The sequence below is a fragment of the Oncorhynchus keta genome, unplaced genomic scaffold (assembly GCF_023373465.1).
Source record: "Oncorhynchus keta strain PuntledgeMale-10-30-2019 unplaced genomic scaffold, Oket_V2 Un_contig_4652_pilon_pilon, whole genome shotgun sequence".
NCBI classification, from domain to species: domain Eukaryota; kingdom Metazoa; phylum Chordata; class Actinopteri; order Salmoniformes; family Salmonidae; genus Oncorhynchus; species Oncorhynchus keta.
The window spans coordinates 44,511-67,753 of record NW_026287886.1 but is presented as its reverse complement, the minus strand read 5'-3'; the positions used below and the strand labels follow the sequence as shown (position 1 = coordinate 67,753).

The window sequence follows — 23,243 nt, the reverse complement described above, 5'->3', positions numbered from 1 at the left end:
CCCCCCTGCTGACCCCCTCCTGACCCCCTGCTGACCTCCTCCTGGCCTCCTCCTGACCCCCTCCTGACCTCCTCCTGACCTCCTCCTGACCCCCTGCTGACCTCCTCCTGACCTCCTCCTGACCCCCTGCTGACCCCCTGCTGACCTCCTCCTGACCTCCTCCTGACCTCCTCCTGACCTCCTCCTGACCCCCTGCTGACCTCCTGCTGACCTCCTGCTGACCTCCAGAAGGTCTGAAAATAAAGAAAAACCCATTGAATGAGCAGGTGTTCTAAAACATTAACAGAGTAGCAATGAGCAGATGTTCTAAAACATTAACAGAGTATCAATGAGCAGGTGTTCTAAAACATTAACAGAGTATCAATGAGCAGGTGTTCTAAAACATTAACAGAGTATCAATGAGCAGGTGTTCTAAAACATTAACAGAGTATCAATGAGCAGGTGTTCTAAAACATTAACAGAGTATCAATGAGCAGGTGTTCTAAAACATTAACAGAGTATCAATGAGCAGGTGTTCTAAAACATTAACAGAGTATCAATGAGCAGGTGTTCTAAAACATTAACAGAGTATCAATGAGCAGGTGTTCTAAAACATTAACAGAGTATCAATGAGCAGGTGTTCTAAAACATTAACAGAGTATCAATGAGCAGGTGTTCTAAAACATTAACAGAGTATCAATGAGCAGGTGTTCTAAAACATTAACAGAGTATCAATGAGCAGGTGTTCTAAAACATTAACAGAGTATCAATGAGCAGGTGTTCTAAAACATTAACAGAGTATCAATGAGCAGGTGTTCTAAAACATTAACCCATAATGAGCAGGTGTTCTAAAACATTAACAGAGTATCAATGAGCAGGTGTTCTAAAACATTAACAGAGTATCAATGAGCAGGTGTTCTAAAACATTAACAGAGTATCAATGAGCAGGTGTTCTAAAACATTAACAGAGTAGCAATGAGCAGGTGTTCTAAAACATTAACAGAGTATCAATGAGCAGGTGTTCTAAAACATTAACAGAGTATCAATGAGCAGGTGTTCTAAAACATTAACAGAGTAGCCCTCCTTGTCGCCCTTAGGACTAAACCAAGTCGTGTGAAAACAGGGGAGGACTTCCCTTTAGCAGGTAAATAAATGACACACAATGAATACACGACATGAATAACCAACACTCAGGTACTGTGAGTATATCCAACATTATCAAACTGCAAAACCTTTTAGTTTACATAACTAACACCAAAACAATTTAAAATATTCCTGTGTACATTGACGTTTAACACAGAAGTTGACAAGGCCACATTCCCTATGATCACTGCATTTAACTGGCGGCCGTCTGGCTAATATGCACAGTGTGTCACGTTCTGACCTTTATTTCCTTTGTTTTGTATTTATTTAGTATGGTCAGGGCGTGAGTTGGGGTGGGCAGTCTATGTTTGTATTTCTATGATTTGGGGATTTCTATGTTTCGACCAAGTATGGTTCTCAATCAGAGGCAGGTGTCATTAGTTGTCTCTGATTGAGAATCATACTTAGGTAGCCTGTTTTGTCATTGTGGGTTGTGGGTGATTGTCTATGTCAGTTGCTTGTGTCAGAATAGTTCTCATTATAGCTTCACGGTCGTTATTCGTTTATTGTTTTGTATAGTTTGTATTCAGTTGTTCAGTGCTTTCGTTTATTAATAAATCATCATGAACACATACCACGCTGCATTTTGTTCCGCTCCTGACGACAATCGTGACACAGTGGAGGTGAACCAGGAAGTGTTTGTGTTTGTTTATGCAAATACTTTGACTGTGAACTTTCACAAAGTAATAAATGTGTCTGAGTGATTCTCTAACTGTGGTTAATCAATCATTTGAGTAGGACGTAACAATGTTGACAACCTATAACTAACAAAGCTAGCATGGTTCATGTCAAATCTAGCACCTTTAATAACATAAGAAAACAGCATGGAGCAAGTTAACCCAGGAGATGGAGAGAGGGATGGAGCTGGTTAACCCAGGAGATGGAGAGAGGGATGGAGCTGGTTAACCTAGGAGATGGAGAGAGGGAGAGAGGGATGGAGCTGGTTAACCCAGGAGATGGAGAGAGGGATGGAGCAAGTTAACCCAGGAGATGGAGAGAGGGATGGAGCTGGTTAACCCAGGAGATGGAGAGAGGGAGAGAGGGATGGAGCTGGTTAACCCAGGAGATGGAGAGAGGGATGGAGCAAGTTAACCCAGGAGATGGAGAGAGGGATGGAGCTGGTTAACCCAGGAGATGGAGAGAGGGATGGAGCTGGTTAACCCAGGAGATGGAGAGAGGGATGGAGCTGGTTAACCCAGGAGATGGAGAGAGGAATGGAGCTGGTTAACCCAGGAGATGGAGAGAGGGATGGAGCTGGTTAACCCAGGAGATGGAGAGAGGGATGGAGCTGGTTAACCCAGGAGATGGAGAGAGGGATGGAGCTGGTTAACCCAGGAGATGGAGAGAGGAATGGAGCTGGTTAACCCAGGAGATGGAGAGAGGGATGGAGCAAGTTAACCCAGGAGATGGAGAGAGGGATGGAGCTGGTTAACCCAGGAGATGGAGAGAGGGAGAGAGGGATGGAGCTGGTTAACCCAGGAGATGGAGAGAGGGAGAGAGGGATGGAGCTGGTTAACCCAGGAGATGGAGAGAGGGATGGAGCTGGTTAACCCAGGAGATGGAGAGAGGGAGAGAGGGATGGAGCTGGTTAACCCAGGAGATGGAGAGAGGGATGGAGCTTGTTAACCCAAGAGATGGAGAGAAGGATGGAGCTGGTTAACCCAGGAGATGGAGAGAGGGATGGAGCTGGTTAACCCAGGAGATGGAGAGAGGAATGGAGCTGGTTAACCCAGGAGATGGAGAGAGGGATGGAGCTGGTTAACCCAGGAGATGGAGAGAGGGAGAGAGGGATGGAGCTGGTTAACCCAGGAGATGGCGAGAGGGATGGAGCTGTTTAACCCAGGAGATGGAGAGAGGGAGAGAGGGATGGAGCTGGTTAGCCCAGGAGATGGAGAGAGGGATGGAGCTGGTTAACCCAGGAGATGGAGAGAGAGATGGAGCTGGTTAACCCAGGAGATGGAGAGAGGAATGGAGCTGGTTAACCCAGGAGATGGAGAGAGGGATGGAGCTGGTTAACCCAGGAGATGGAGAGAGGGATGGAGCTGGTTAACCCAGGAGATGGCGAGAGGGATGGAGCTGTTTAACCCAGGAGATGGAGAGAGGGAGAGAGGGATGGAGCTGGTTAGCCCAGGAGATGGAGAGAGGGAGAGAGGGATGGAGCTGGTTAACCCAGGAGATGGAGAGAGGGATGGAGCTGGTTAACCCAGGAGATGGAGAGAGGGAGAGAGGGATGGAGCTGGTTAACCCAGGAGATGGAGAGAGGGAGAGAGGGATGGAGCTGGTTAACCCAGGAGATGGAGAGAGGGAGAGAGGGATGGAGCTGGTTAACCCAGGAGATGGAGAGAGGGAGAGAGGGATGGAGCTGGTTAACCCAGGAGATGGAGAGAGGGAGAGAGGGATGGAGCTGGTTAACCCAGGAGATGGAGAGAGGGATGGAGCTTGTTAACCCAAGAGATGGAGAGAAGGATGGAGCTGGTTAACCCAGGAGATGGAGAGAGGGATGGAGCTGGTTAACCCAGGAGATGGAGAGAGGAATGGAGCTGGTTAACCCAGGAGATGGAGAAGGGATGGAGCTGGTGTAGAGATGGAGAGAGGGAGAGAGGGATGGAGCTGGTATAACCCAGGAGATGGCATTCATGGAGCTGGTTAACCCAGGAGATGGAGAGAGGGAGAGAGGGATGGAGCTGGTTACCCAGGAGATGGAGAAGGGATGGAGCTGGTTAACCCAGGAGATGGACCTGGAGCTGAACATTTGGAGAGGGCGGAGCTGGTTAACCCAGGAGATGGAGAGAGGGATGGAGCTGGTTAACCCAGGAGATGGAGAGAGGGATGGAGCTGGTTAGCCTAGGAGATGGTCAGGGAGGCCCAGGAGATGGAGAGAGGGGAGAGAGGGATGGTTGGTTAGAGGAGATGGAGAGAGGGATGGAGCTGGTTAACCCAGGAGATGGAGAGAGGGAGTGGGGATGGAGCTGGTTAACCCAGGAGATGGAGAGAGGGAGAGAGGGATGGAGCTGGTTAACCCAGTGGAGAGAGGGAGGAGGGGATGGAGCTGGTTAGGAGGAGAGCAGAGAGGGAGGAGCTGGTTAACCCAGGAGATGGAGAGAGGGATGGAGCTGGTTAACCCAGGAGATGGAGGAGGGAGAGAGGGATGGAGCTGGTTAGAGGAGATGGAGAGAGGGAGAGAGGGATGGAGCTGGTTAGGAGATGGAGAGAGGGAGAGAGGGATGGAGCTGGTTAGGAGATGCAGGTAGCCTATGTGGTTAGGAGATGGAGGTAGCATTTCCCTGAAGGAAATGGAATCAGAGGCAGGTAGGCAGTGGTTGACAAGCCAGCCTGGTTTGTAGAGCTTGTGATGAGGAGGTTTATAACCACACACATTCATTGGTCAATACCCTCAAAGACTGGACCACACATTTCAACAATGGAGCAAATGACATCACCTCCCATGACATTTAGGGGCGGCAGGTAGGCTAGTGGTTAGAGGCAGGTAGTCTAGTGGTTAGAGGCAGGTAGCCTAGTGGTCAGAGGCAGGTAGGCTAGTGGTTAGAGGCAGGTAGTCTAGTGGTTAGAGGCAGGTAGCCTAGTGGTTAGAGGCAGGTAGCCTAGTGGTTAGAGGCAGGTAGTCTAGTGGTTAGAGGCAGGTAGCCTAGTGGTCAGAGGCAGGTAGGCTAGTGGTTAGAGGCAGGTAGGCTAGTGGTTAGAGGCAGGTAGTCTAGTGGTTAGAGGCAGGTAGCCTAGTGGTTAGAGGCAGGTAGCCTAGTGGTCAGAGGCAGGTAGGCTAGTGGTTAGAGGCAGGTAGTCTAGTGGTTAGAGGCAGGTAGGCTAGTGGTTAGAGGCAGGTAGCCTAGTGGTCAGAGGCAGGTAGGCTAGTGGTTAGAGGCAGGTAGTCTAGTGGTTAGAGGCAGGTAGCCTAGTGGTCAGAGGCAGGTAGGCTAGTGGTTAGAGGCAGGTAGCCTAGTGGTTAGAGGCAGGTAGGCTAGTGGTTAGAGGCAGGTAGTCTAGTGGTTAGAGGCAGGTAGTCTAGTGGTCAGAGGCAGGTAGTCTAGTGGTTAGAGGCAGGTAGCCTAGTGGTTAGAGGCAGGTAGTCTAGTGGTTAGAGGCAGGTAGCCTAGTGGTTAGAGGCAGGTAGGCTAGTGGTTAGAGGCAGGTAGCCTAGTGGTTAGGGGCAGGTAGCCTAGTGGTTAGAGGCAGGTAGGCTAGTGGTTAGAGGCAGGTAGCCTAGTGGTTAGAGGCAGGTGGCCTAGTGGTTAGAGGCAGGTAGCCTAGTGGTTAGAGGCAGGTAGCCTAGTGGTTAGAGGCAGGTGGCCTAGTGGTTAGAGGCAGGTAGGCTAGTGGTTAGAGGCAGGTAGCCTAGTGGTTAGAGGCAGGTAGCCTAGTGGTTAAAGGCAGGTAGGCTAGTGGTTAGAGGCAGGTAGTCTAGTGGTTAGAGGCAGGTAGCCTAGTGGTTAGAGGCAGGTAGGCTAGTGGTTAGAGGCAGGTAGCCTAGTGGTTAGAGGCAGGTAGGCTAGTGGTTAGAGGCAGGTAGTCTAGTGGTTAGAGGCAGGTAGTCTAGTGGTTAGAGGCAGGTAGTCTAGTGGTTAGAGGCAGGTAGCCTAGTGGTTAGAGGCAGGTAGTCTAGTGGTTAGAGGCAGGTAGCCTAGTGGTCAGAGGCAGGTAGGCTAGTGGTTAGAGGCAGGTAGTCTAGTGGTTAGAGGCAGGTAGTCTAGTGGTCAGAGGCAGGTAGTCTAGTGGTTAGAGGCAGGTAGCCTAGTGGTTAAAGGCAGGTAGTCTAGTGGTTAGAGGCAGGTAGCCTAGTGGTCAGAGGCAGGTAGGCTAGTGGTTAGAGGCAGGTAGTCTAGTGGTTAGGGCAGGTAGTCTAGTGGTCAGAGGCAGGTAGGCTAGTGGTTAGAGGCAGGTAGTCTAGTGGTTAGAGGCAGGTAGTCTAGTGGTTAGAGGCAGGTAGTCTAGTGGTTAGAGGCAGGTAGTCTAGTGGTTAGAGGCAGGTAGGCTAGTGGTTAGAGGCAGGTAGTCTAGTGGTCAGAGGCAGGTAGTCTAGTGGTTAGAGGCAGGTAGCCTAGTGGTTAGAGGCAGGTAGTCTAGTGGTTAGAGGCAGGTAGCCTAGTGGTTAGAGGCAGGTAGGCTAGTGGTTAGAGGCAGGTAGTCTAGTGGTCAGAGGCAGGTAGGCTAGTGGTTAGAGGCAGGTAGGCTAGTGGTTAGAGGCAGGTAGTCTAGTGGTTAGAGGCAGGTAGTCTAGTGGTTAGAGGCAGGTAGCCTAGTGGTTAGAGGCAGGTAGGCTAGTGGTTAGAGGCAGGTAGTCTAGTGGTTAGAGCGTTGGGCCAGTAACCGAAAGGTTGCTAGATTGAATCCCCAAGCTGACAAGGTAAAAATCTACCGTTCTGCCCCTGAACAAGGCAGTTAACTCACTGTTCCCCGGTAGGCCGTCATTGTAAATAAGAATTTGTTCTTATATCTGACTTGCCTATTTAAATAAAGGTTAAATACATTTTTAAAAATGACACATGCAAATAGCACTTCATTTACATAATGCATCTGTAGTACTGAACTCAGGGGCAAAATTAGTGTTAATCAGTGTAGCCAGCAGGCAGGTTCTTTCAACAGGATGGCAAATGTATCACTCTGACTGGTGTGCCCTTAAATTATTATTATTATTATTATTATTATTATTATTACTGCCGTTGAACAAATGTTCAAATGGTTTTTGTCTTTGAGAAGTTAGGAGGGGTGTTCATGTTCATGTTAAACGGGTGTCTGTCCCTTTAAGAGCACACGAGACTGGGTTTAAGAGAGAGAAACCTGTATTTGCAAACAAAGGACAATTGTAATGAATTTCCTCCTCTTCTTCCGAAGAGGAGAGGCGAAACGGATCAGAGGACCAATATGCGGCGTGGTAATTGTCCATGATACTTTTTAATACGTTAAGGTACACATGAACAAACTAACAAAAACAAGAAATGTGAAAACTCAAAACAGTCCTATCTGGTGCACACACAGAGACAGGAACAATCACCCACAAACACACAGTGAAACCCAGGCTACCTAAGTATGATTCTCAATCAGAGACAACTAATGACACCTGCCTCTGATTGAGAACCATACTAGGCCGAAACATAGAAATACCCCAAAACATAGAAAAACAAACATAGACTGCCCACCCAACTCACGCCCTGACCATACTAACTAAATACAAAACACAGGAAATAAAGGTCAGAACGTGACAACAATGTACATTTGATATCTGACTTTTTAACTGACAACAAATAACTTTTACTTGGTCCTAAGTTCTCACCTTCTGTTGAAAGAGTTATTTACTATTTTACTAATAATATAATAATAATATATATATATTTATATATAATAATATAATAATCAATGGGAGAGTCTGATAGATGACTACATTGTCATGTGTATTATGTATATTATGTAAATGTAGTGCTATGTGTATTATGTATATTATGTAAATGTAGTGCTATGTGTATTATGTATATTATGTAAATGTAGTGCTATGTGTATTATGTATATTATGTAAATGTAGTGCTATGTGTATTATGTATATTATGTAAATGTAGTGCTATGTGTATTATGTATATTATGTAAATGTAGTGCTATGTGTATTATGTATATTATGTAAATGTAGTGCTATGTGTATTATGTATATTATGTAAATGTAGTGTTATTTCCTGTTTGGTTCCTGAGAAGAGTAGCTAATTAGGAATCCTAATTCATGCTAAATATGAGGCCTTTTTTGACCTTATTTGACTGTACTTTCTTATTTGGATGGACACTGCATGTACAACTGGTTCGGGTTGTTTGATAAAGGACTGTAATTTGATGGGAAATGATGTAAAATATATCACTCGCCACTTTAAACAATGCTACCTAATATAATGTTTACTTACCCTACATTATTCATCTCATATGTATACGTATATACTGTACTCTATATCATCTACTGCATCTTTATGTAATACATGTATCACTAGCCACTTTAACTATGCCACTTTGTTTACATACTCATCTCATATGTATATACTGTACTCTATACCATCTACTGTATGCTGCTCTGTACCATCACTCATTCATATATCCTTATGTACATATTCTTTATCCCCTTACACTGTGTATAAGACAGTAGTTTTGGAATTGTTAGTTAGATTACTTGTTGGTTATTACTGCATTGTCGGAACTAGAAGCACAAGCATTTCGCTACACTCGCATTAACATCTGCTAACCACGTGTATGTGACAAATACAATTTGATTTGATTTGATTTGATTATTTTCAGGTTACTTCTGGTTTGGGTGTGGGTTACCGTGGTGATGAGTGTCCATGGAGGCACAGATCAAAGGGCTGAGGCCCCTCCCCCTCATTTGACTAGGCTTGCTCGAAGACATCCACTAGTTTCATTGGAGAGATCTTCATTTGATTGGAAATTGCTTCCAGTGTACAATAAACTAAATGTTTGCTGACACTATTGGAGGAACAATGCATTTCAGTTCAAATACGAAGCAGTTCGTTCTCCTTCTCATTGTTGGAATTGTTTTGCTTCTGGGGTATGTATGTTTCTATAATTTATGTAATTACTCTGCATGTACTATGTGTGTAAGTAAATTGTGTTATTTTTGGAATAACTAAATCTGTACTAAATAAATTGAATAAGTTGAATTAAAGTGATGTAACAGTACTATTTCATGACAACTCCGTGTACTGAGTAAAGTATACTGGCCCACCTAAACGTGTGCAATACCCACCTTATCTACCCACCTTCAACTGTACTTGTCAGATTGTATTTGAGTGTTCTCTATACACATTCGGTGTACTTGTAGCGTCACCCGAAAGATCATTGCAAATAGTAATGTCACTAGCATATCCCATGTAGCTTTGGTGCACATTTTTACATTTGACATGTCACTCATTTAGCAAATGAGTGAAAAAAATATGACCTCAATTCATAGTCCAGTGCCTTCCATTTTGACAGTTACGCTCGTAACTACACACACAATGCAGTTACTGCATTCACCTTCAGTTACTGCATTCACCTTCAGATAGCTAGGTGGACCAGTCATAGTCAGTACATTCATCTCCAGATAGCTAGGTGGACCAGTCATAGTCAGGACATTCATCTACAGATAGCTAGGTGGACCAGTCATAGTCAGTACATTCATCTCCAGATAGCTAGGTGGACCAGTCATAGTCAGTACATTCATCTACAGATAGCTAGGTGGACCAGTCATAGTCAGGACATTCATCTACAGATAGCTAGGTGTGAGGGAGTTTGTTCCACCATTGGGGGCCAGAGCAGCGAACAGTTTTGACTGGGCTGAGCGGGAACTGTACTTCCTCAGTGGTAGGGAGGCGAGCAGGCCAGAGGTGGATGAACGCAGTGCCCTTGTTTGGGTGTAGGGCCTGATCAGAGCCTGGAGGTACTGAGGTGCCGTTCCCCTCACAGCTCCGTAGGCAAGCACCATGGTCTTGTAGCGGATGCGAGCTTCAACTGGAAGCCAGTGGAGAGAGCGGAGGAGCGGGGTGACGTGCGAGAACTTGGGAAGGTTGAACACCAGACGGGCTGCGGCGTTCTGGATGAGTTGTAGGGGTTTAATGGCACAGGCAGGGAGCCCAGCCAACAGCGAGTTGCAGTAATCAAGACGGGAGATGACAAGTGCCTGGATTAGGACCTGCGCCGCTTCCTGTGTGAGGCAGGGTCGTACTCTGCGGATGTTGTAGAGCATGAACCTACAGGAACGGGACACCGCCTGATGTTAGTTGAGAACGTCAGGGTGTTGTCCAGGATCACGCCAAGGTTCTTAGCGCTCTGGGAGGAGGACACAATGGAGTTGTCAACCGTGATGGCGAGATCATGGAACGGGCAGTCCTTCCCCGGGAGGAAGAGGAGCTCCGTCTTGCTGAGGTTCAGCTTGAGGTGGTGATCCGTCATCCACACTGATATGTCTGCCAGACATGCAGAGATGCGATTCGCCACCTGGTCATCAGAAGGGGGAAAGGAGAAGATTAATTGTGTGTCGTCTGCATAGCAATGATAGGAGAGACCATGTGAGGTTATGACAGAGCCAAGTGACTTGGTGTATAGCGAGAATAAGAGAGGCCTAGAACAGAGCCCTGGGGGACACCAGTGGTGAGAGCGCGTGGTGAGGAGACAGATTCTCGCCACGCCACCTGGTAGGAGCGACCTGTCAGGTAGGACGCAATCCAGCGTCCTACCTACATTCACCTTCAGATAGCTAGATGGACCAGTCATAGTCAGTACATTCACCTTCAGATAGCTAGGTGGACCAGTCATAGTCAGTACATTCATCTCCAGATAGCTAGGTGGACCAGTCATAGTCAGTACATTCACCTTCAGATAGCTAGGTGGACCAGTCATAGTCAGTACATTCACCTTCAGATAGCTAGGTGGACCAGTCATAGTCAGTACATTCACCTTCAGATAGCTAGGTGGACCAGTCATAGTCAGTACATTCATCTTCAGATAGCTAGGTGGACCAGTCATAGTCAGTACATTCACCTTCAGATAGCTAGGTGGACCAGTCCTAGTCAGTACATTCATCTCCAGATAGCTAGGTGGACCAGTCATAGTCAGTACATTCATCTCCAGATAGCTAGGTGGACCAGTCATAGTCAGTACATTCATCTTCAGATAGCTAGGTGGACCAGTCCTAGTCAGTACATTCACCTTCAGATAGCTAGGTGGACCAGTCATAGTCAGTACATTCACCTTCAGATAGCTAGGTGGACCAGTCCTAGTCAGTACATTCATCTCCAGATAGCTAGGTGGACCAGTCATAGTCAGTACATTCATCTCCAGATAGCTAGGAGGACCAGTCATAGTCAGTACATTCATCTCCAGATAGCTAGGTGGACCAGTCATAGTCAGTACATTCATCTTCAGATAGCTAGGTGGACCAGTCCTAGTCAGTACATTCATCTTCAGATAGCTAGGTGGACCAGTCATAGTCAGTACATTCATCTTCAGATAGCTAGGTGGACCAGTCATAGTCAATACATTCATCTTCAGATAGCTAGGTGGACCAGTCATAGTCAGTACATTCATCTTCAGATAGCTAGGTGGACCAGTCATAGTCAGTACATTCATCATCAGATAGCTAGGTGGACCAGTCATAGTCAGTACATTCATCTCCAGATAGCTAGGTGGACCAGTCATAGTCAGTACATTCATCTCCAGATAGCTAGGTGGACCAGTCATAGTCAGTACATTCATCTCCAGATAGCTAGGTGGACCAGTCATAGTCAGTACATTCATCTTCAGATAGCTAGGTGGACCAGTCATAGTCAGTACATTCATCTCCAGATAGCTAGGTGGACCAGTCATAGTCAGTACATTCATCTTCAGATAGCTAGGTGGACCAGTCATAGTCAGTACATTCATCTTCAGATAGCTAGGTGGACCAGTCATAGTAAGTGCATTTTTCCTCAATAACGTAGCTGTCAGTAGTCAGAGCTAGAAGGGGGTGTGGGGGGGGTCGAGGTGAGGAGAAGGATTATTTAAGATACTCTTTGAAGACGTAGGGTTTCAGATGTTTTCAGAAGATGGGCAGGGACTCTGCTGTCCCTGTTTCAGGGGGAAGCTGGTTCCACCATTGGGGTGACAGGTCAGAGGAGAGTTTGGACTGGACTGAGCGGAAGCTCAGGGGTGGGAGGGCCAAGAGACCCGAGGTGGCATAATGGAGTGCTTGGGTTGGGGTGTAGGGTAGCCTGAAGGTAGGGAAGGGCATTTCCTCCTGCTGATCCGTAGGTAAACACCATGGTCTGGTAGTGGTAGTGGGGGGGCAGGTCCTCCTGCTGTTCTGTAGGTTAACACCATGGTCTGGTAGTGGTAGTGGGGGGCAGGTCCTCCTGCTGTTCTGCAGGTTAACACCATGGTCTGGTAGTGGTAGTGGGGGGGCAGGTCCTCCTGCTGTTCTGTAGGTAAACACCATGGTCTGGTAGTGGTAGTGGGGGGAGGGGGCAGGTCCTCCTGCTGTTCTGTAGGTAAACACCATGGTCTGGTAGTGGTAGTGGGGGGAGGGGGCAGGTCCTCCTGCTGCTCCATAGGTAACCACCATGGTCTGGTAGTGGTAGGGAGGGGGGGCAGGTCCTCCTGCTGTTCTGTAGGTTAACACCATGGTCTGGTAGTGGTAGTGGGGGGGGGCAGGTCCTCCTGCTGTTCTGCAGGTTAACACCATGGTCTGGTAGTGGTAGTGGGGGGGGGGGGCAGGTCCTCCTGCTGTTCTGCAGGTTAACACCATGGTCTGGTAGTGGTAGGGGGGCAGGTCCTCCTGCTGCTCCATAGGTAACCACCATGGTCTGGTAGTGGTAGGGAGGGGGGGGCAGGTCCTCCTGCTGTTCTGTAGGTAACCACCATGGTCTGGTAGTGGTAGGGAGGGGGGTGCAGGTCCTCCTGCTGCTCCATAGGTAACCACCATGGTCTGGTAGTGGTAGTGGGGGGGGCAGGTCCTCCTGCTGTTCTGTAGGTAACCACCATGGTCTGGTAGTGGTAGGGAGGGGGGTGCAGGTCCTCCTGCTGCTCCATAGGTAACCACCATGGTCTGGTAGTGGTAGGGAGGGGGGCAGGTCCTCCTGCTGTTCTGTAGGTAAACGCCATGGTCTGGTAGTGGTAGTGGGGGGCAGGTCCTCCTGCTGTTCTGTAGGTAAACACCATGGTCTGGTAGTGGTAGTGGAGGGGGGGCAGGTCCTCCTGCTGTTCTGTAGTTAAACATCATGGTCTGGTAGTGGTAGTGGGGGGGGGGGCAGGTCCTCCTGCTGTTCTGTAGGTAGACACAATGGTCTGGTAGTGGGGCGGGGGGGCAGGTCCTCCTGCTGATCCGTAGGTAAACACCATGGTCTGGTAGTGGTAGTGGGGGGCAGGTCCTCCTGCTGTTCTGTAGTTAAACATCATGGTCTGGTAGTGGTAGGGGGGTATGGTACATACCACACTATGGCGTTCACCACAACCGCAAAGGAACATTAAGATGTTTGACTGTCCATCATATAGAAGGCACATCTCTCAACAGTGAAGTCCTTCAAGGCCCTGACCTGGAAGTCTTGCTTAGATTTCGGCTAGAGCACATTGCCATGATGGCCGACATCGAAGGAATGTTCCAACAAGTACGTGTCCATGAAGATTACTTAAACTTCCTGCGATTCCTATGGTGGCCGGACGGTGATACTAACAAAAGATTGGAGGAGTACAGAATGACAGCTCTTCTTTTCGGTGCTATATCCCCTCCAGGTTGCGCAAACTTTGCACTGAAAAATACAGCAGAAGACTGTGAGAAGTACGATGAAGGGGTGAATCAAACAGTCAAGTCCAACTTCTATGTTGATGACTGCCTCAAGTCAGTGGCCACAGAAGAACAAGCCATAGCTCTCACGAAAAACCTCAGGGATGTGTGCTCTCAGGGTGGGTTCAAATTGACCAAATGGGTCAGCAACAGCCGCACTTGTGCTGGCTTCTATCCCTGATGAACACCAAGCCAAGCAGATAAAAGAACTGGACCTGGACAGAGAAAAGCTGACTGTTGAAAGAGCACTTGGAATCCGATGGAACATTGAAAGTGATGCGTTCTGAGTCACTGTCAAGAACAGAGCCCTTACAGGAAGAGGTATTCTCTCAACTGTCAGCTTTGTTTATGATCCATTCAGCGCCCCATTCATATTAAAGGTAAAGACAATTCTTCAAGAGATCTGCAAGCTAAAGTGTGGATAGGATGAAGTCATCCCTGAAGAACACTCTATTTCATGGAAGAGATGGCTCTCAGAGCTGGACCAGCTGTCCAGATTCTAGATTGGCAGGTGTATGATGCCTGGGAACTTTGGTCAAGTCAAGACCGCACAGCTGCATCACTTCAGTGACGCTAGTGAACAAGGTTATGGCACGGCAAGATACCTTAGGTTCACAAACGGTATGGAAAAGGTCCACATCGCATTCATGCTGGGGAAATCAAGGGTGACTCCACTCAAGCAGATGACAATCCCCAGACTGGAACTTGCAGCAGCAACATTGGCAGTGCGAGTGGACAGGATGTTAAGGTTGGAGCTCCAGATTGAACTGGAGGAGTCAAGTTTCTGGACAGACGGCCAGTCTGTGCTAAAATACATCTTCAACGATACCAAGAGATTCCATACCTTTGTGGCTAATAGGTTGCTGTGATCCGTGACCTATCGAAAGCCAAACAGTGGAGATGTTTGAACTCCTAACACAACCCAACAACGATGTCTCAAGAGGGTACATGTTTAAACTTTCCCGAACTCTAAGAGATGGCTCAAAGGACCAGAATTCCTGGAGGAAACAGAAACACGAAAGTCCCCGAGGAGCTTAGCTCCGCCCCTCCGGGTGATCCAGAGGTGAGAAAAGACGTCATCGTGAACAGTACAAGTAGAAAAGAAGAAAAGAGTCCAACCAGCAAACTGTTTGAGTAATATTCAACATGGAACAGCTTGAAGAAAGCAGTTGCCTTCTACAGTTAAGCCAGAAAAGGAACGTTTTCACACAAACTGATCCAGGATCAGATCAGAGTTGAACAAACTCACTGAAGGAACAAATTGACAAGTTCAAACTGACATTTGGAACAGAAAGTATGTCTGTGGATGATCTAGATGAAGCAGAAAAGGAACGACAGCTCTTTAAACATGAAATTGCATTCGTTGTGAATGGAAAACAATGTGCAAAGAGAAGCAAGGCAATCTGCAGCTCAATCTGTAAGCTTGATCCAATTGTTGAAAATGGCATTTTGATAGTGGGAGGAAGGTTAAGCAAAGCTGCTATGCATACGGAACTAAAGAATCCTATGATCCTGCCCAAAGTCTCCCACATCTCCAGACTGATCTTACTCCACATCCATGAGCAGGTTGGCCACTCTGGGAGAGACCACATGCTTTCAAGACTTCGCCAGCGATATCTCCAATTCCTTAGCAAGGACAATCCTTAAGAGCTGTGTCTTCTGCAGGCGGATGCAAGCTAGAGCTGGAGAACAGAAGATGGCCGACCTTCCACAAGATCAGGTGTCACCTGATTTGCCGCCTTTCACCCACGTGGGCATAGATTACTTCGGCCCCATAGAGGTGAAGTCAGGCCGCGTTCATGTGAAGCGGTATGGTGTGATCTTTACTTGCCTGGATAGGGGGCCCAGTAACAAGTTTCAGAACAGACAATGACATCAACTTTGCTGGAACACAGAGAGCTAGGAGAAGCTCTGAAAGAGCTGGATCACAACAAGATTCCAAATGCATTACTGAAGGAAGGAGTGACATGGTCATTCAACCCTCCTCTGGAGCCCACCATGGGGGTATGGGAGAGGTTGATCCGTCTGGAGCCCACCATGGGGGGGTATGGGAGAGTTGATCCGTCTGGAGCCCACCATGGAGGGGGTATGGGAGAGGTTGATCCGTCTGGAGCCCACCATGGGGGTATGGGAGAGGTTGATCCGTCTGGAGCCCACCATGGAGGGTTATGGGAGAGGTTGATCCGTCTGGAGCCCACCATGGAGGGGTATGGGAGAGGTTGATCCGTCTGGAGCCCACCATGGGGGGTATGGGAGAGGTTGATCCGTCTGGAGCCCACCATGGGGGGGTATGGGAGAGGTTGATCCATCTGGAGCCCACCATGGGGGTATGGGAGAGGTTGATCCATCTGGAGCCCACCATGGGGGGTATGGGAGAGGTTGATCCGTCTGGAGCCCACCATGGGGGGTATGGGAGAGGTTGATCCGTCTGGAGCCCACCATGGAGGGGTATGGGAGAGGTTGATCCGTCTGGAGCCCACCATGGGGGTATGGGAGAGGTTGATCCGTCTGGAGCCCACCATGGGGGTATGGGAGAGGTTGATCCATCTGGAGCCCACCATGGGGGTATGGGAGAGGTTGATCCATCTGGAGCCCACCATGGGGGTATGGGAGAGGTTGATCCGTCTGGAGCCCACCATGGGGGGGTATGGGAGAGGTTGATCCATCTGGAGCCCACCATGGAGGGGTATGGGAGAGGTTGATCCGTCTGGAGCCCACCATGGGGGTATGGGAGAGGTTGATCCGTCTGGAGCCCACCATGGGGGGTATGGGAGAGGTTGATCCGTCTGGAGCCCACCATGGAGGGTTATGGGAGAGGTTGATCCGTCTGGAGCCCACCATGGGGGTCCAGGGGAGGATAGAATGACTCTGTCTGCTGCTGGAGGCGGCGCACACACACTCACACACACACAGCTCCATCTTTGAATCAAGTGCACCTCTGATTCTTGGATGTTGTACTCTTACATTTTTGGACATCAAACTCTTGACATTCTTGGATGTTGAATTCTTGAACACCTCAAATGTGGGACTGAGATCAATGGACTCTTGTCCTATATGGGATCTTGTATATTTGTATATATCTATGACCCATAATACACCTCTGGTATAGTATGTTTTGTGTATTGGCTCTATTTCTGAATATAAAGTCACTGTTATGCATTCGGTGCAGTTAACAATTAGAGGCCGGTATGTTGGAGACGATATGGACATATTTGTATAAAAGACAGAACATACGGAGCTCCATGTACATTTGTGTAAATATATTAAATATTAATGCACATGATGAAATATTAGGTACCTTTATGATTTATATTTACCTGATTGAGATATAGTCCTTTATTAGAGTAACTGAATTACACCCCTTCATGCCCATTCATTGTACTGTGGAAGCCTGACTGGTTAGGGTCAAGAAGATTGATACACTGTTTCATTATCTCTCTCAGAACAGAGACTCTCGTGTTTTAGAAAGAAGGCCTGGAGAAGGGAGGGAAGGGATGGGGTGCAGCGGGCAGGTTGTCGGGCAGGTTGTTGGGCAGGTTGTCGGGCAGGTTGTCGGGCAGGTTGTCGGGCAGGTTGTCGGGCAGGTTGTCGGGCAGGTTGTCGGGCAGGTTGTCGGGCAGGTTGTCGGGCAGGTTGTCGGGCAGGTTGTCGGGCAGGTTGTCGGGCAGGTTGTCGGGCAGGTTGTCGGGTAGCCAGACCTCACTAGTCACAGGATGTCATCTGGAGAGAGGAGAAAGAGGTCAAGGCGTAGTTCTGTGTGAGTGGGACCACTGGACTCAGTAGGCTGTGTCAACGAAGAGTGGATGTCGTCAACCTTTTTTTTCCCCAAGTGGTTGACAAAAGTAATCTGCTGAGAGGGAGGAGGGAGGGGGTGGAGGATTAAGAAGGGAGGAGAAGGTGGAAAAGAGTTTCCTAGGATTTAAATTTAGTGTGGAAGAAAGTGGCTTTAGCAGCGGATACAAAGGAAGAGAAGGTATAGAGGAGGGAGTGAAAGGATGATAGGTCCTCCAGAAGTTTAGTTTTCCTCCATTTTCAGTAAGCTGCCCACAGCCCCGTCGTGTAAACTCGAAATGAGTTCACTCAGCCACTAAGCAGGAGGAGGGCCAAGCCGGCCGGGAGGAAAGAACAGGGACCTGGAGGGGTTTACAGTGAGTTTAGTTCACTCAGCCACTGAGCAGGAGGGAGGGCCAAGCCGGCCGGGAGGAAAGGGGACAGAAAAGGAAACAAAGTAGTCATCAGAGACCTGGAGGGGTTAGTAGGAGAACAGAGACCTGGAGAGGGTTAGTAGGAGAACAGAGACCTGGAGAGGGGTTAGTAGGAGAACAGAGACCTGGAGAGGGTTAGTAGGAGAACAGAGACCTGGAGAGGGGTTAGTAGGAGAACAGAGACCTGGAGAGGGGGTTACAGTGAGATTAGTAGGAGAACAGAGACCTGGAGAGGGTTAGTAGGAGAACAGAGACCTGGAGAAGGGTTAGTAGGAGAACAGAGACCTGGAGAGGGGTTAGTAGGAGAACAGAGACCTGGAGAGGGTTAGTAGGAGAACAGAGACCTGGAGAGGGGTTAGTAGGAGAACAGAGACCTGGAGAGGGGTTACAGTGAGATTAGTAGGAGAACAGAGACCTGGAGAGGGTTAGTAGGAGAACAGAGACCTGGAGAAGGGTTAGTAGGAGAACAGAGACCTGGAGAGGGGTTAGTAGGAGAACAGAGACCTGGAGAGGGGGTTAGTAGGAGAACAGAGACCTGGAGGGGTTAGTAGGAGAACAGAGACCTGGAGAGGGGTTAGTAGGAGAACAGAGACCTGGAGAGGGGTTAGTAGGAGAACATAGACCTGGAGAGGGGGTTACAGTGAGATTAGTAGGAGAACAGAGACCTGGAGAGGGTTAGTAGGAGAACAGAGACCTGGAGAGGGGTTACAGTGAGATTAGTAGGAGAACAGAGACCTGGAGAGGGTTTACAGTGAAATTAGTATGAGAACAGAGACCTGGAGGGGTTTACAGTGAGTTTAGTAGGAGAACAGAGACCTGGAGGGGGTTTACAGTGAGTTTAGTAGGAGAACAGAGACCTGGAGAGGGTTACAGTGAGATTAGTAGGAGAACAGAGACCTGGAGGGGGTTAGTAGGAGAACAGAGACCTGGAGGGGTTAGTAGGAGAACAGAGACCTGGAGAGGGTTTACAGTGAGATTAGTAGGAGAACAGAGACCTGGAGAGGGTTTACAGTGAGATTAGTAGGAGAACAGAGACCTGGAGAGGGGTTACAGTGAGTTTAGTAGGAGAACAGAGACCTGGAGAGGGGTTACAGTGAGATTAGTAGGAGAACAGAGACCTGGAGAGGGGGTTACAGTGAGATTAGTAGGAGAACAGAGACCTGGAGAGGGGTTACAGTGAGTTTAGTAGGAGAACAGAGACCTGGAGAGGGTTTACAGTGAGTTTAGTAGGAGAACAGAGACCTGGAGAGGGTTTACAGTGAGTTTAGTAGTCATCAGAGACCTGGAGGGGTTAGTAGGAGAACAGAGACCTGGAGAGGGTTTACAGTGAGTTTAGTAGGAGAACAGAGACCTGGAGAGGGTTTACAGTGAGTTTAGTAGGAGAACAGAGACCTGGAAGGGGTTACAGTGAGTTTAGTAGGAGAACAGAGACCTGGAGAGGGTTTACAGTGAGTTTAGTAGGAGAACAGAGACCTGGAGGGGGTTAGTAGGAGAACAGAGACCTGGAGAGGGGTTACAGTGAGATTAGTAGGAGAACAGAGACCTGGAGAGGGGTTACAGTGAGTTTAGTAGGAGAACAGAGACCTGGAGATGGGTTACAGTGAGATTAGTAGGAGAACAGAGACCTGGAGAGGGGTTACAGTGAGATTAGTAGGAGAACAGAGACCTGGAGGGGGTTACAGTGAGATTAGTAGGAGAACAGAGACCTGGAGAGGGTTTACAGTGAGTTTAGTAGGAGAACAGAGACCTGGAGGGGTTACAGTGAGATTAGTAGGAGAACAGAGACCTGGAGGGGTTAGTAGGAGAACAGAGACCTGGAGAGGGTTAGTAGGAGAACAGAGACCTGGAGAGGGTTTACAGTGAGATTAGTAGGAGAACAGAGACCTGGAGGTTAGTAGGAGAACAGAGACCTGGAGGGGTTAGTAGGAGAACAGAGACCTGGAGAGGGTTTACAGTGAGTTTAGTAGGAGAACAGAGACCTGGAGAGGGTTTACAGTGAGATTAGTAGGAGAACAGAGACCTGGAGAGGGGTTAGAGGGAGATTAGTATCAAATCAAATCACATTTATTTATATAGCCCTTCGTACATCAGCTGATATCTCAAAGTGCTGTACAGAAGCCCAGCCTAAAACCCCAAACAGCAAGCAATGCAGGTGTAGAAGCACCGTGTGGAGATTATAACAGAACATGGCCAAGATGTTCAAATGTTCAAATTAGTAGGAGAACAGAGACCTGGAGAGGGTTTACAGTGAGTTTAGTAGGAGAACAGAGACCTGGAGAGGGGTTACAGTGAGATTAGTAGGAGAACAGAGACCTGGAGAGGGTTTACAGTGAGATTAGTAGGAGAACAGAGACCTGGAGAGGGTTTACAGTGAGATTAGTAGGAGAACAGAGACCTGGAGAGGGTTTACAGGGAGATTAGTAGGAGAACAGAGACCTGGAGAGGGTTTACAGGGAGATTAGTAGGAGAACAGAGACCTGGAGAGGGGTTACAGTGAGATTAGTAGGAGAACAGAGACCTGGAGAGGGGTTACAGTGAGATTAGTAGGAGAACAGAGACCTGGAGAGGGGTTACAGTGAGATTAGTAGGAGAACAGAGACCTGGAGAGGGTTACAGTGAGATTAGTAGGAGAACAGAGACCTGGAGGGGGGTTACAGTGAGATTAGTAGGAGAACAGAGACCTGGAGAGGGGTTACAGTGAGATTAGTAGGAGAACAGAGACCTGGAGAGGGGTTACAGTGAGATTAGTAGGAGAACAGAGACCTGGAGAGGGTTTACAGTGAGATTAGTAGGAGAACAGAGACCTGGAGAGGGTTTACAGTGAGATTAGTAGGAGAACAGAGACCTGGAGAGGGTTTACAGTGAGATTAGTAGGAGAACAGAGACCTGGAGAGGGTTTACAGTGAGATTAGTAGGAGAACAGAGACCTGGAGAGGGGTTAGAGGGAGATTAGTAGGAGAACAGAGACCTGGAGAGGGTTTACAGTGAGATTAGTAGGAGAACAGAGACCTGGAGAGGGTTTACAGTGAGATTAGTAGGAAAACAGAGACCTGGAGAGGGTTTACAGTGAGATTAGTAGGAGAACAGAGACCTGGAGAGGGTTTACAGTGAGATTAGTAGGAGAACAGAGACCTGGAGAGAGGTTAGAGGGAGATTAGTAGGAGAACAGAGACCTGGAGAGGGGTTACAGTGAGATTAGTAGGAGTGCAGCCTGTAATGATGAGGGCAAGCATATTGCCTGCCTTGTGTCGTGACTTTACTCTGTTAATCTGATGACTGTTATTTATTTAATCAACTAACTATGTTTAGTTGTTACCAGATTAAATGAATCATATAACAATGAACTCATTAGGATTTGGGGCACCACGGATGAGGTTGTGTAAAGAGTTACCATCTCTCGAATTAAACAGTCAGCATGTTAATCACAACCTCTTTATCATATCATCATTCTGCATTTACAGAAACCCCAGCCTTACTCATGATTCAGTACTACAAAAATCGGTTTAATCATTTATTTATACAAGCTAACTAAATAATATCCCAGAATAAACATACTCCCTTTACACGAGACAAAGGTCCCAAATGCTCTGACAATATGATGGCTTTTTACAACAGAGATGGAGAGGGGGAAAGAGTAAAAGAGAGTACCCCAGTTCATTATGTAGGATACTATCTTCAGTAGTATTCTGTATGTTACCCCAGTTCATTATGTAGGATACTATCTTCAGTAGTATTCTGTATGTTATCCCAGTTCATTAAGTAGGATACTATCTTCAGTAGTATTCTGTATGTTACCCCAGTTCATTATGTAGGATACTATCTTCAGTAGTATTCTGTATGTTACCCCAGTTCATTAAGTAGGATACTATCTTCAGTAGTATTCTGTATGTTACCCCAGTTCACCAGTTCATTAAGTAGGATACTATCTTCAGTAGTATTCTGTATGTTACCCCAGTTCATTAAGTAGGATACTATCTTCAGTAGTATTCTGTATGTTATCCCAGTTCATTAAGTAGGATACTATCTCAGTAGTATTCTGTATGTTATCCCAGTTCATTAAGTAGGATACTATCTTCAGTAGTATTCTGTATGTTATCCCAGTTCATTAAGTAGGATACTATCTTCAGTAGTATTCTGTATGTTATCCCAGTTCATTAAGTAGGATACTATCTTCAGTAGTATTCTGTATGTTATCCCAGTTCATTAAGTAGGATACTATCTTCAGTAGTATTCTGTATGTTATCCCAGTTCATTAAGTAGGATACTATCTTCAGTAGTATTCTGTATGTTATCCCAGTTCATTAAGTAGGATACTATCTTCAGTAGTATTCTGTATGTTACCCCAGTTCATTAAGTAGGATACTATCTTCAGTAGTATTCTGTATGTTATCCCAGTTCATTAAGTAGGATACTATCTCAGTAGTATTCTGTATGTTACCCCAGTTCATTATGTAGGATACTATCTTCAGTAGTATTCTGTATGTTATCCCAGTTCATTAAGTAGGATACTATCTTCAGTAGTATTCTGTATGTTATCCCAGTTCATTAAGTAGGATACTATCTTCAGTAGTATTCTGTATGTTATCCCAGTTCATTAAGTAGGATACTATCTTCAGTAGTATTCTGTATGTTATCCCAGTTCATTAAGTAGGATACTATCTTCAGTAGTATTCTGTATGTTATCCCAGTTCATTAAGTAGTATACTATCTCAGTAGTATTCTGTATGTTATCCCAGTTCATTATGTAGGATACTATCTTCAGTAGTATTCTGTATGTTATCCCAGTTCATTAAGTAGGATACTATCTCAGTAGTATTCTGTATGTTATCCCAGTTCATTAAGTAGGATACTATCTTCAGTAGTATTCTGTATGTTATCCCAGTTCATTAAGTAGGATACTATCTTCAGTAGTATTCTGTATGTTATCCCAGTTCATTATGTAGGATACTATCTTCAGTAGTATTCTGTATGTTATCCCAGTTCATTAAGTAGGATACTATCTCAGTAGTATTCTGTATGTTATCCCAGTTCATTAAGTAGGATACTATCTTCAGTAGTATTCTGTATGTTATCCCAGTTCATTAAGTAGGATACTATCTTCAGTAGTATTCTGTATGTTATCCCAGTTCATTATGTAGGATACTATCTTCAGTAGTATTCTGTATGTTACCCCAGTTCACCAGTTCATTAAGTAGGATACTATCTTCAGTAGTATTCTGTATGTTACCCCAGTTCATTATGTAGGATACTATCTTCAGTAGTATTCTGTATGTTACCCCAGTTCACCAGTTCATTATGTAGGATACTATATTCAGTAGTATTCTGTATGTTACCCCAGTTCACCAGTTCATTATGTAGGATACTATCTTCAGTAGTATTCTGTATGTTACCCCAGTTCACCAGTTCATTAAGTAGGATACTATCTTCAGTAGTATTCTGTATGTTACCCCAGTTCACCAGTTCATTATGTAGGATACTATCTTCAGTAGTATTCTGTATGTTACCCCAGTTCACCAGTTCATTATGTAGGATACTATCTTCAGTAGTATTCTGTATGTTACCCCAGTTCACCAGTTCATTATGTAGGATACTATCTTCAGTAGTATTCTGTATGTTACCCC

General features: G+C 46.8%; 1 long non-coding RNA gene across 1 annotated transcript; it reads left to right on the top strand.

Moving 5' to 3' along the window:
- The first annotated feature begins 33 nt into the window (after positions 1-33).
- Positions 34-1,709, top strand: LOC127924858 (uncharacterized). Its single transcript, XR_008119092.1, has 3 exons — positions 34-791; positions 823-927; positions 963-1,709. It is a non-coding gene; the product is annotated as an uncharacterized LOC127924858 (long non-coding RNA).
- The last annotated feature ends 21,534 nt before the right edge of the window (positions 1,710-23,243 follow it).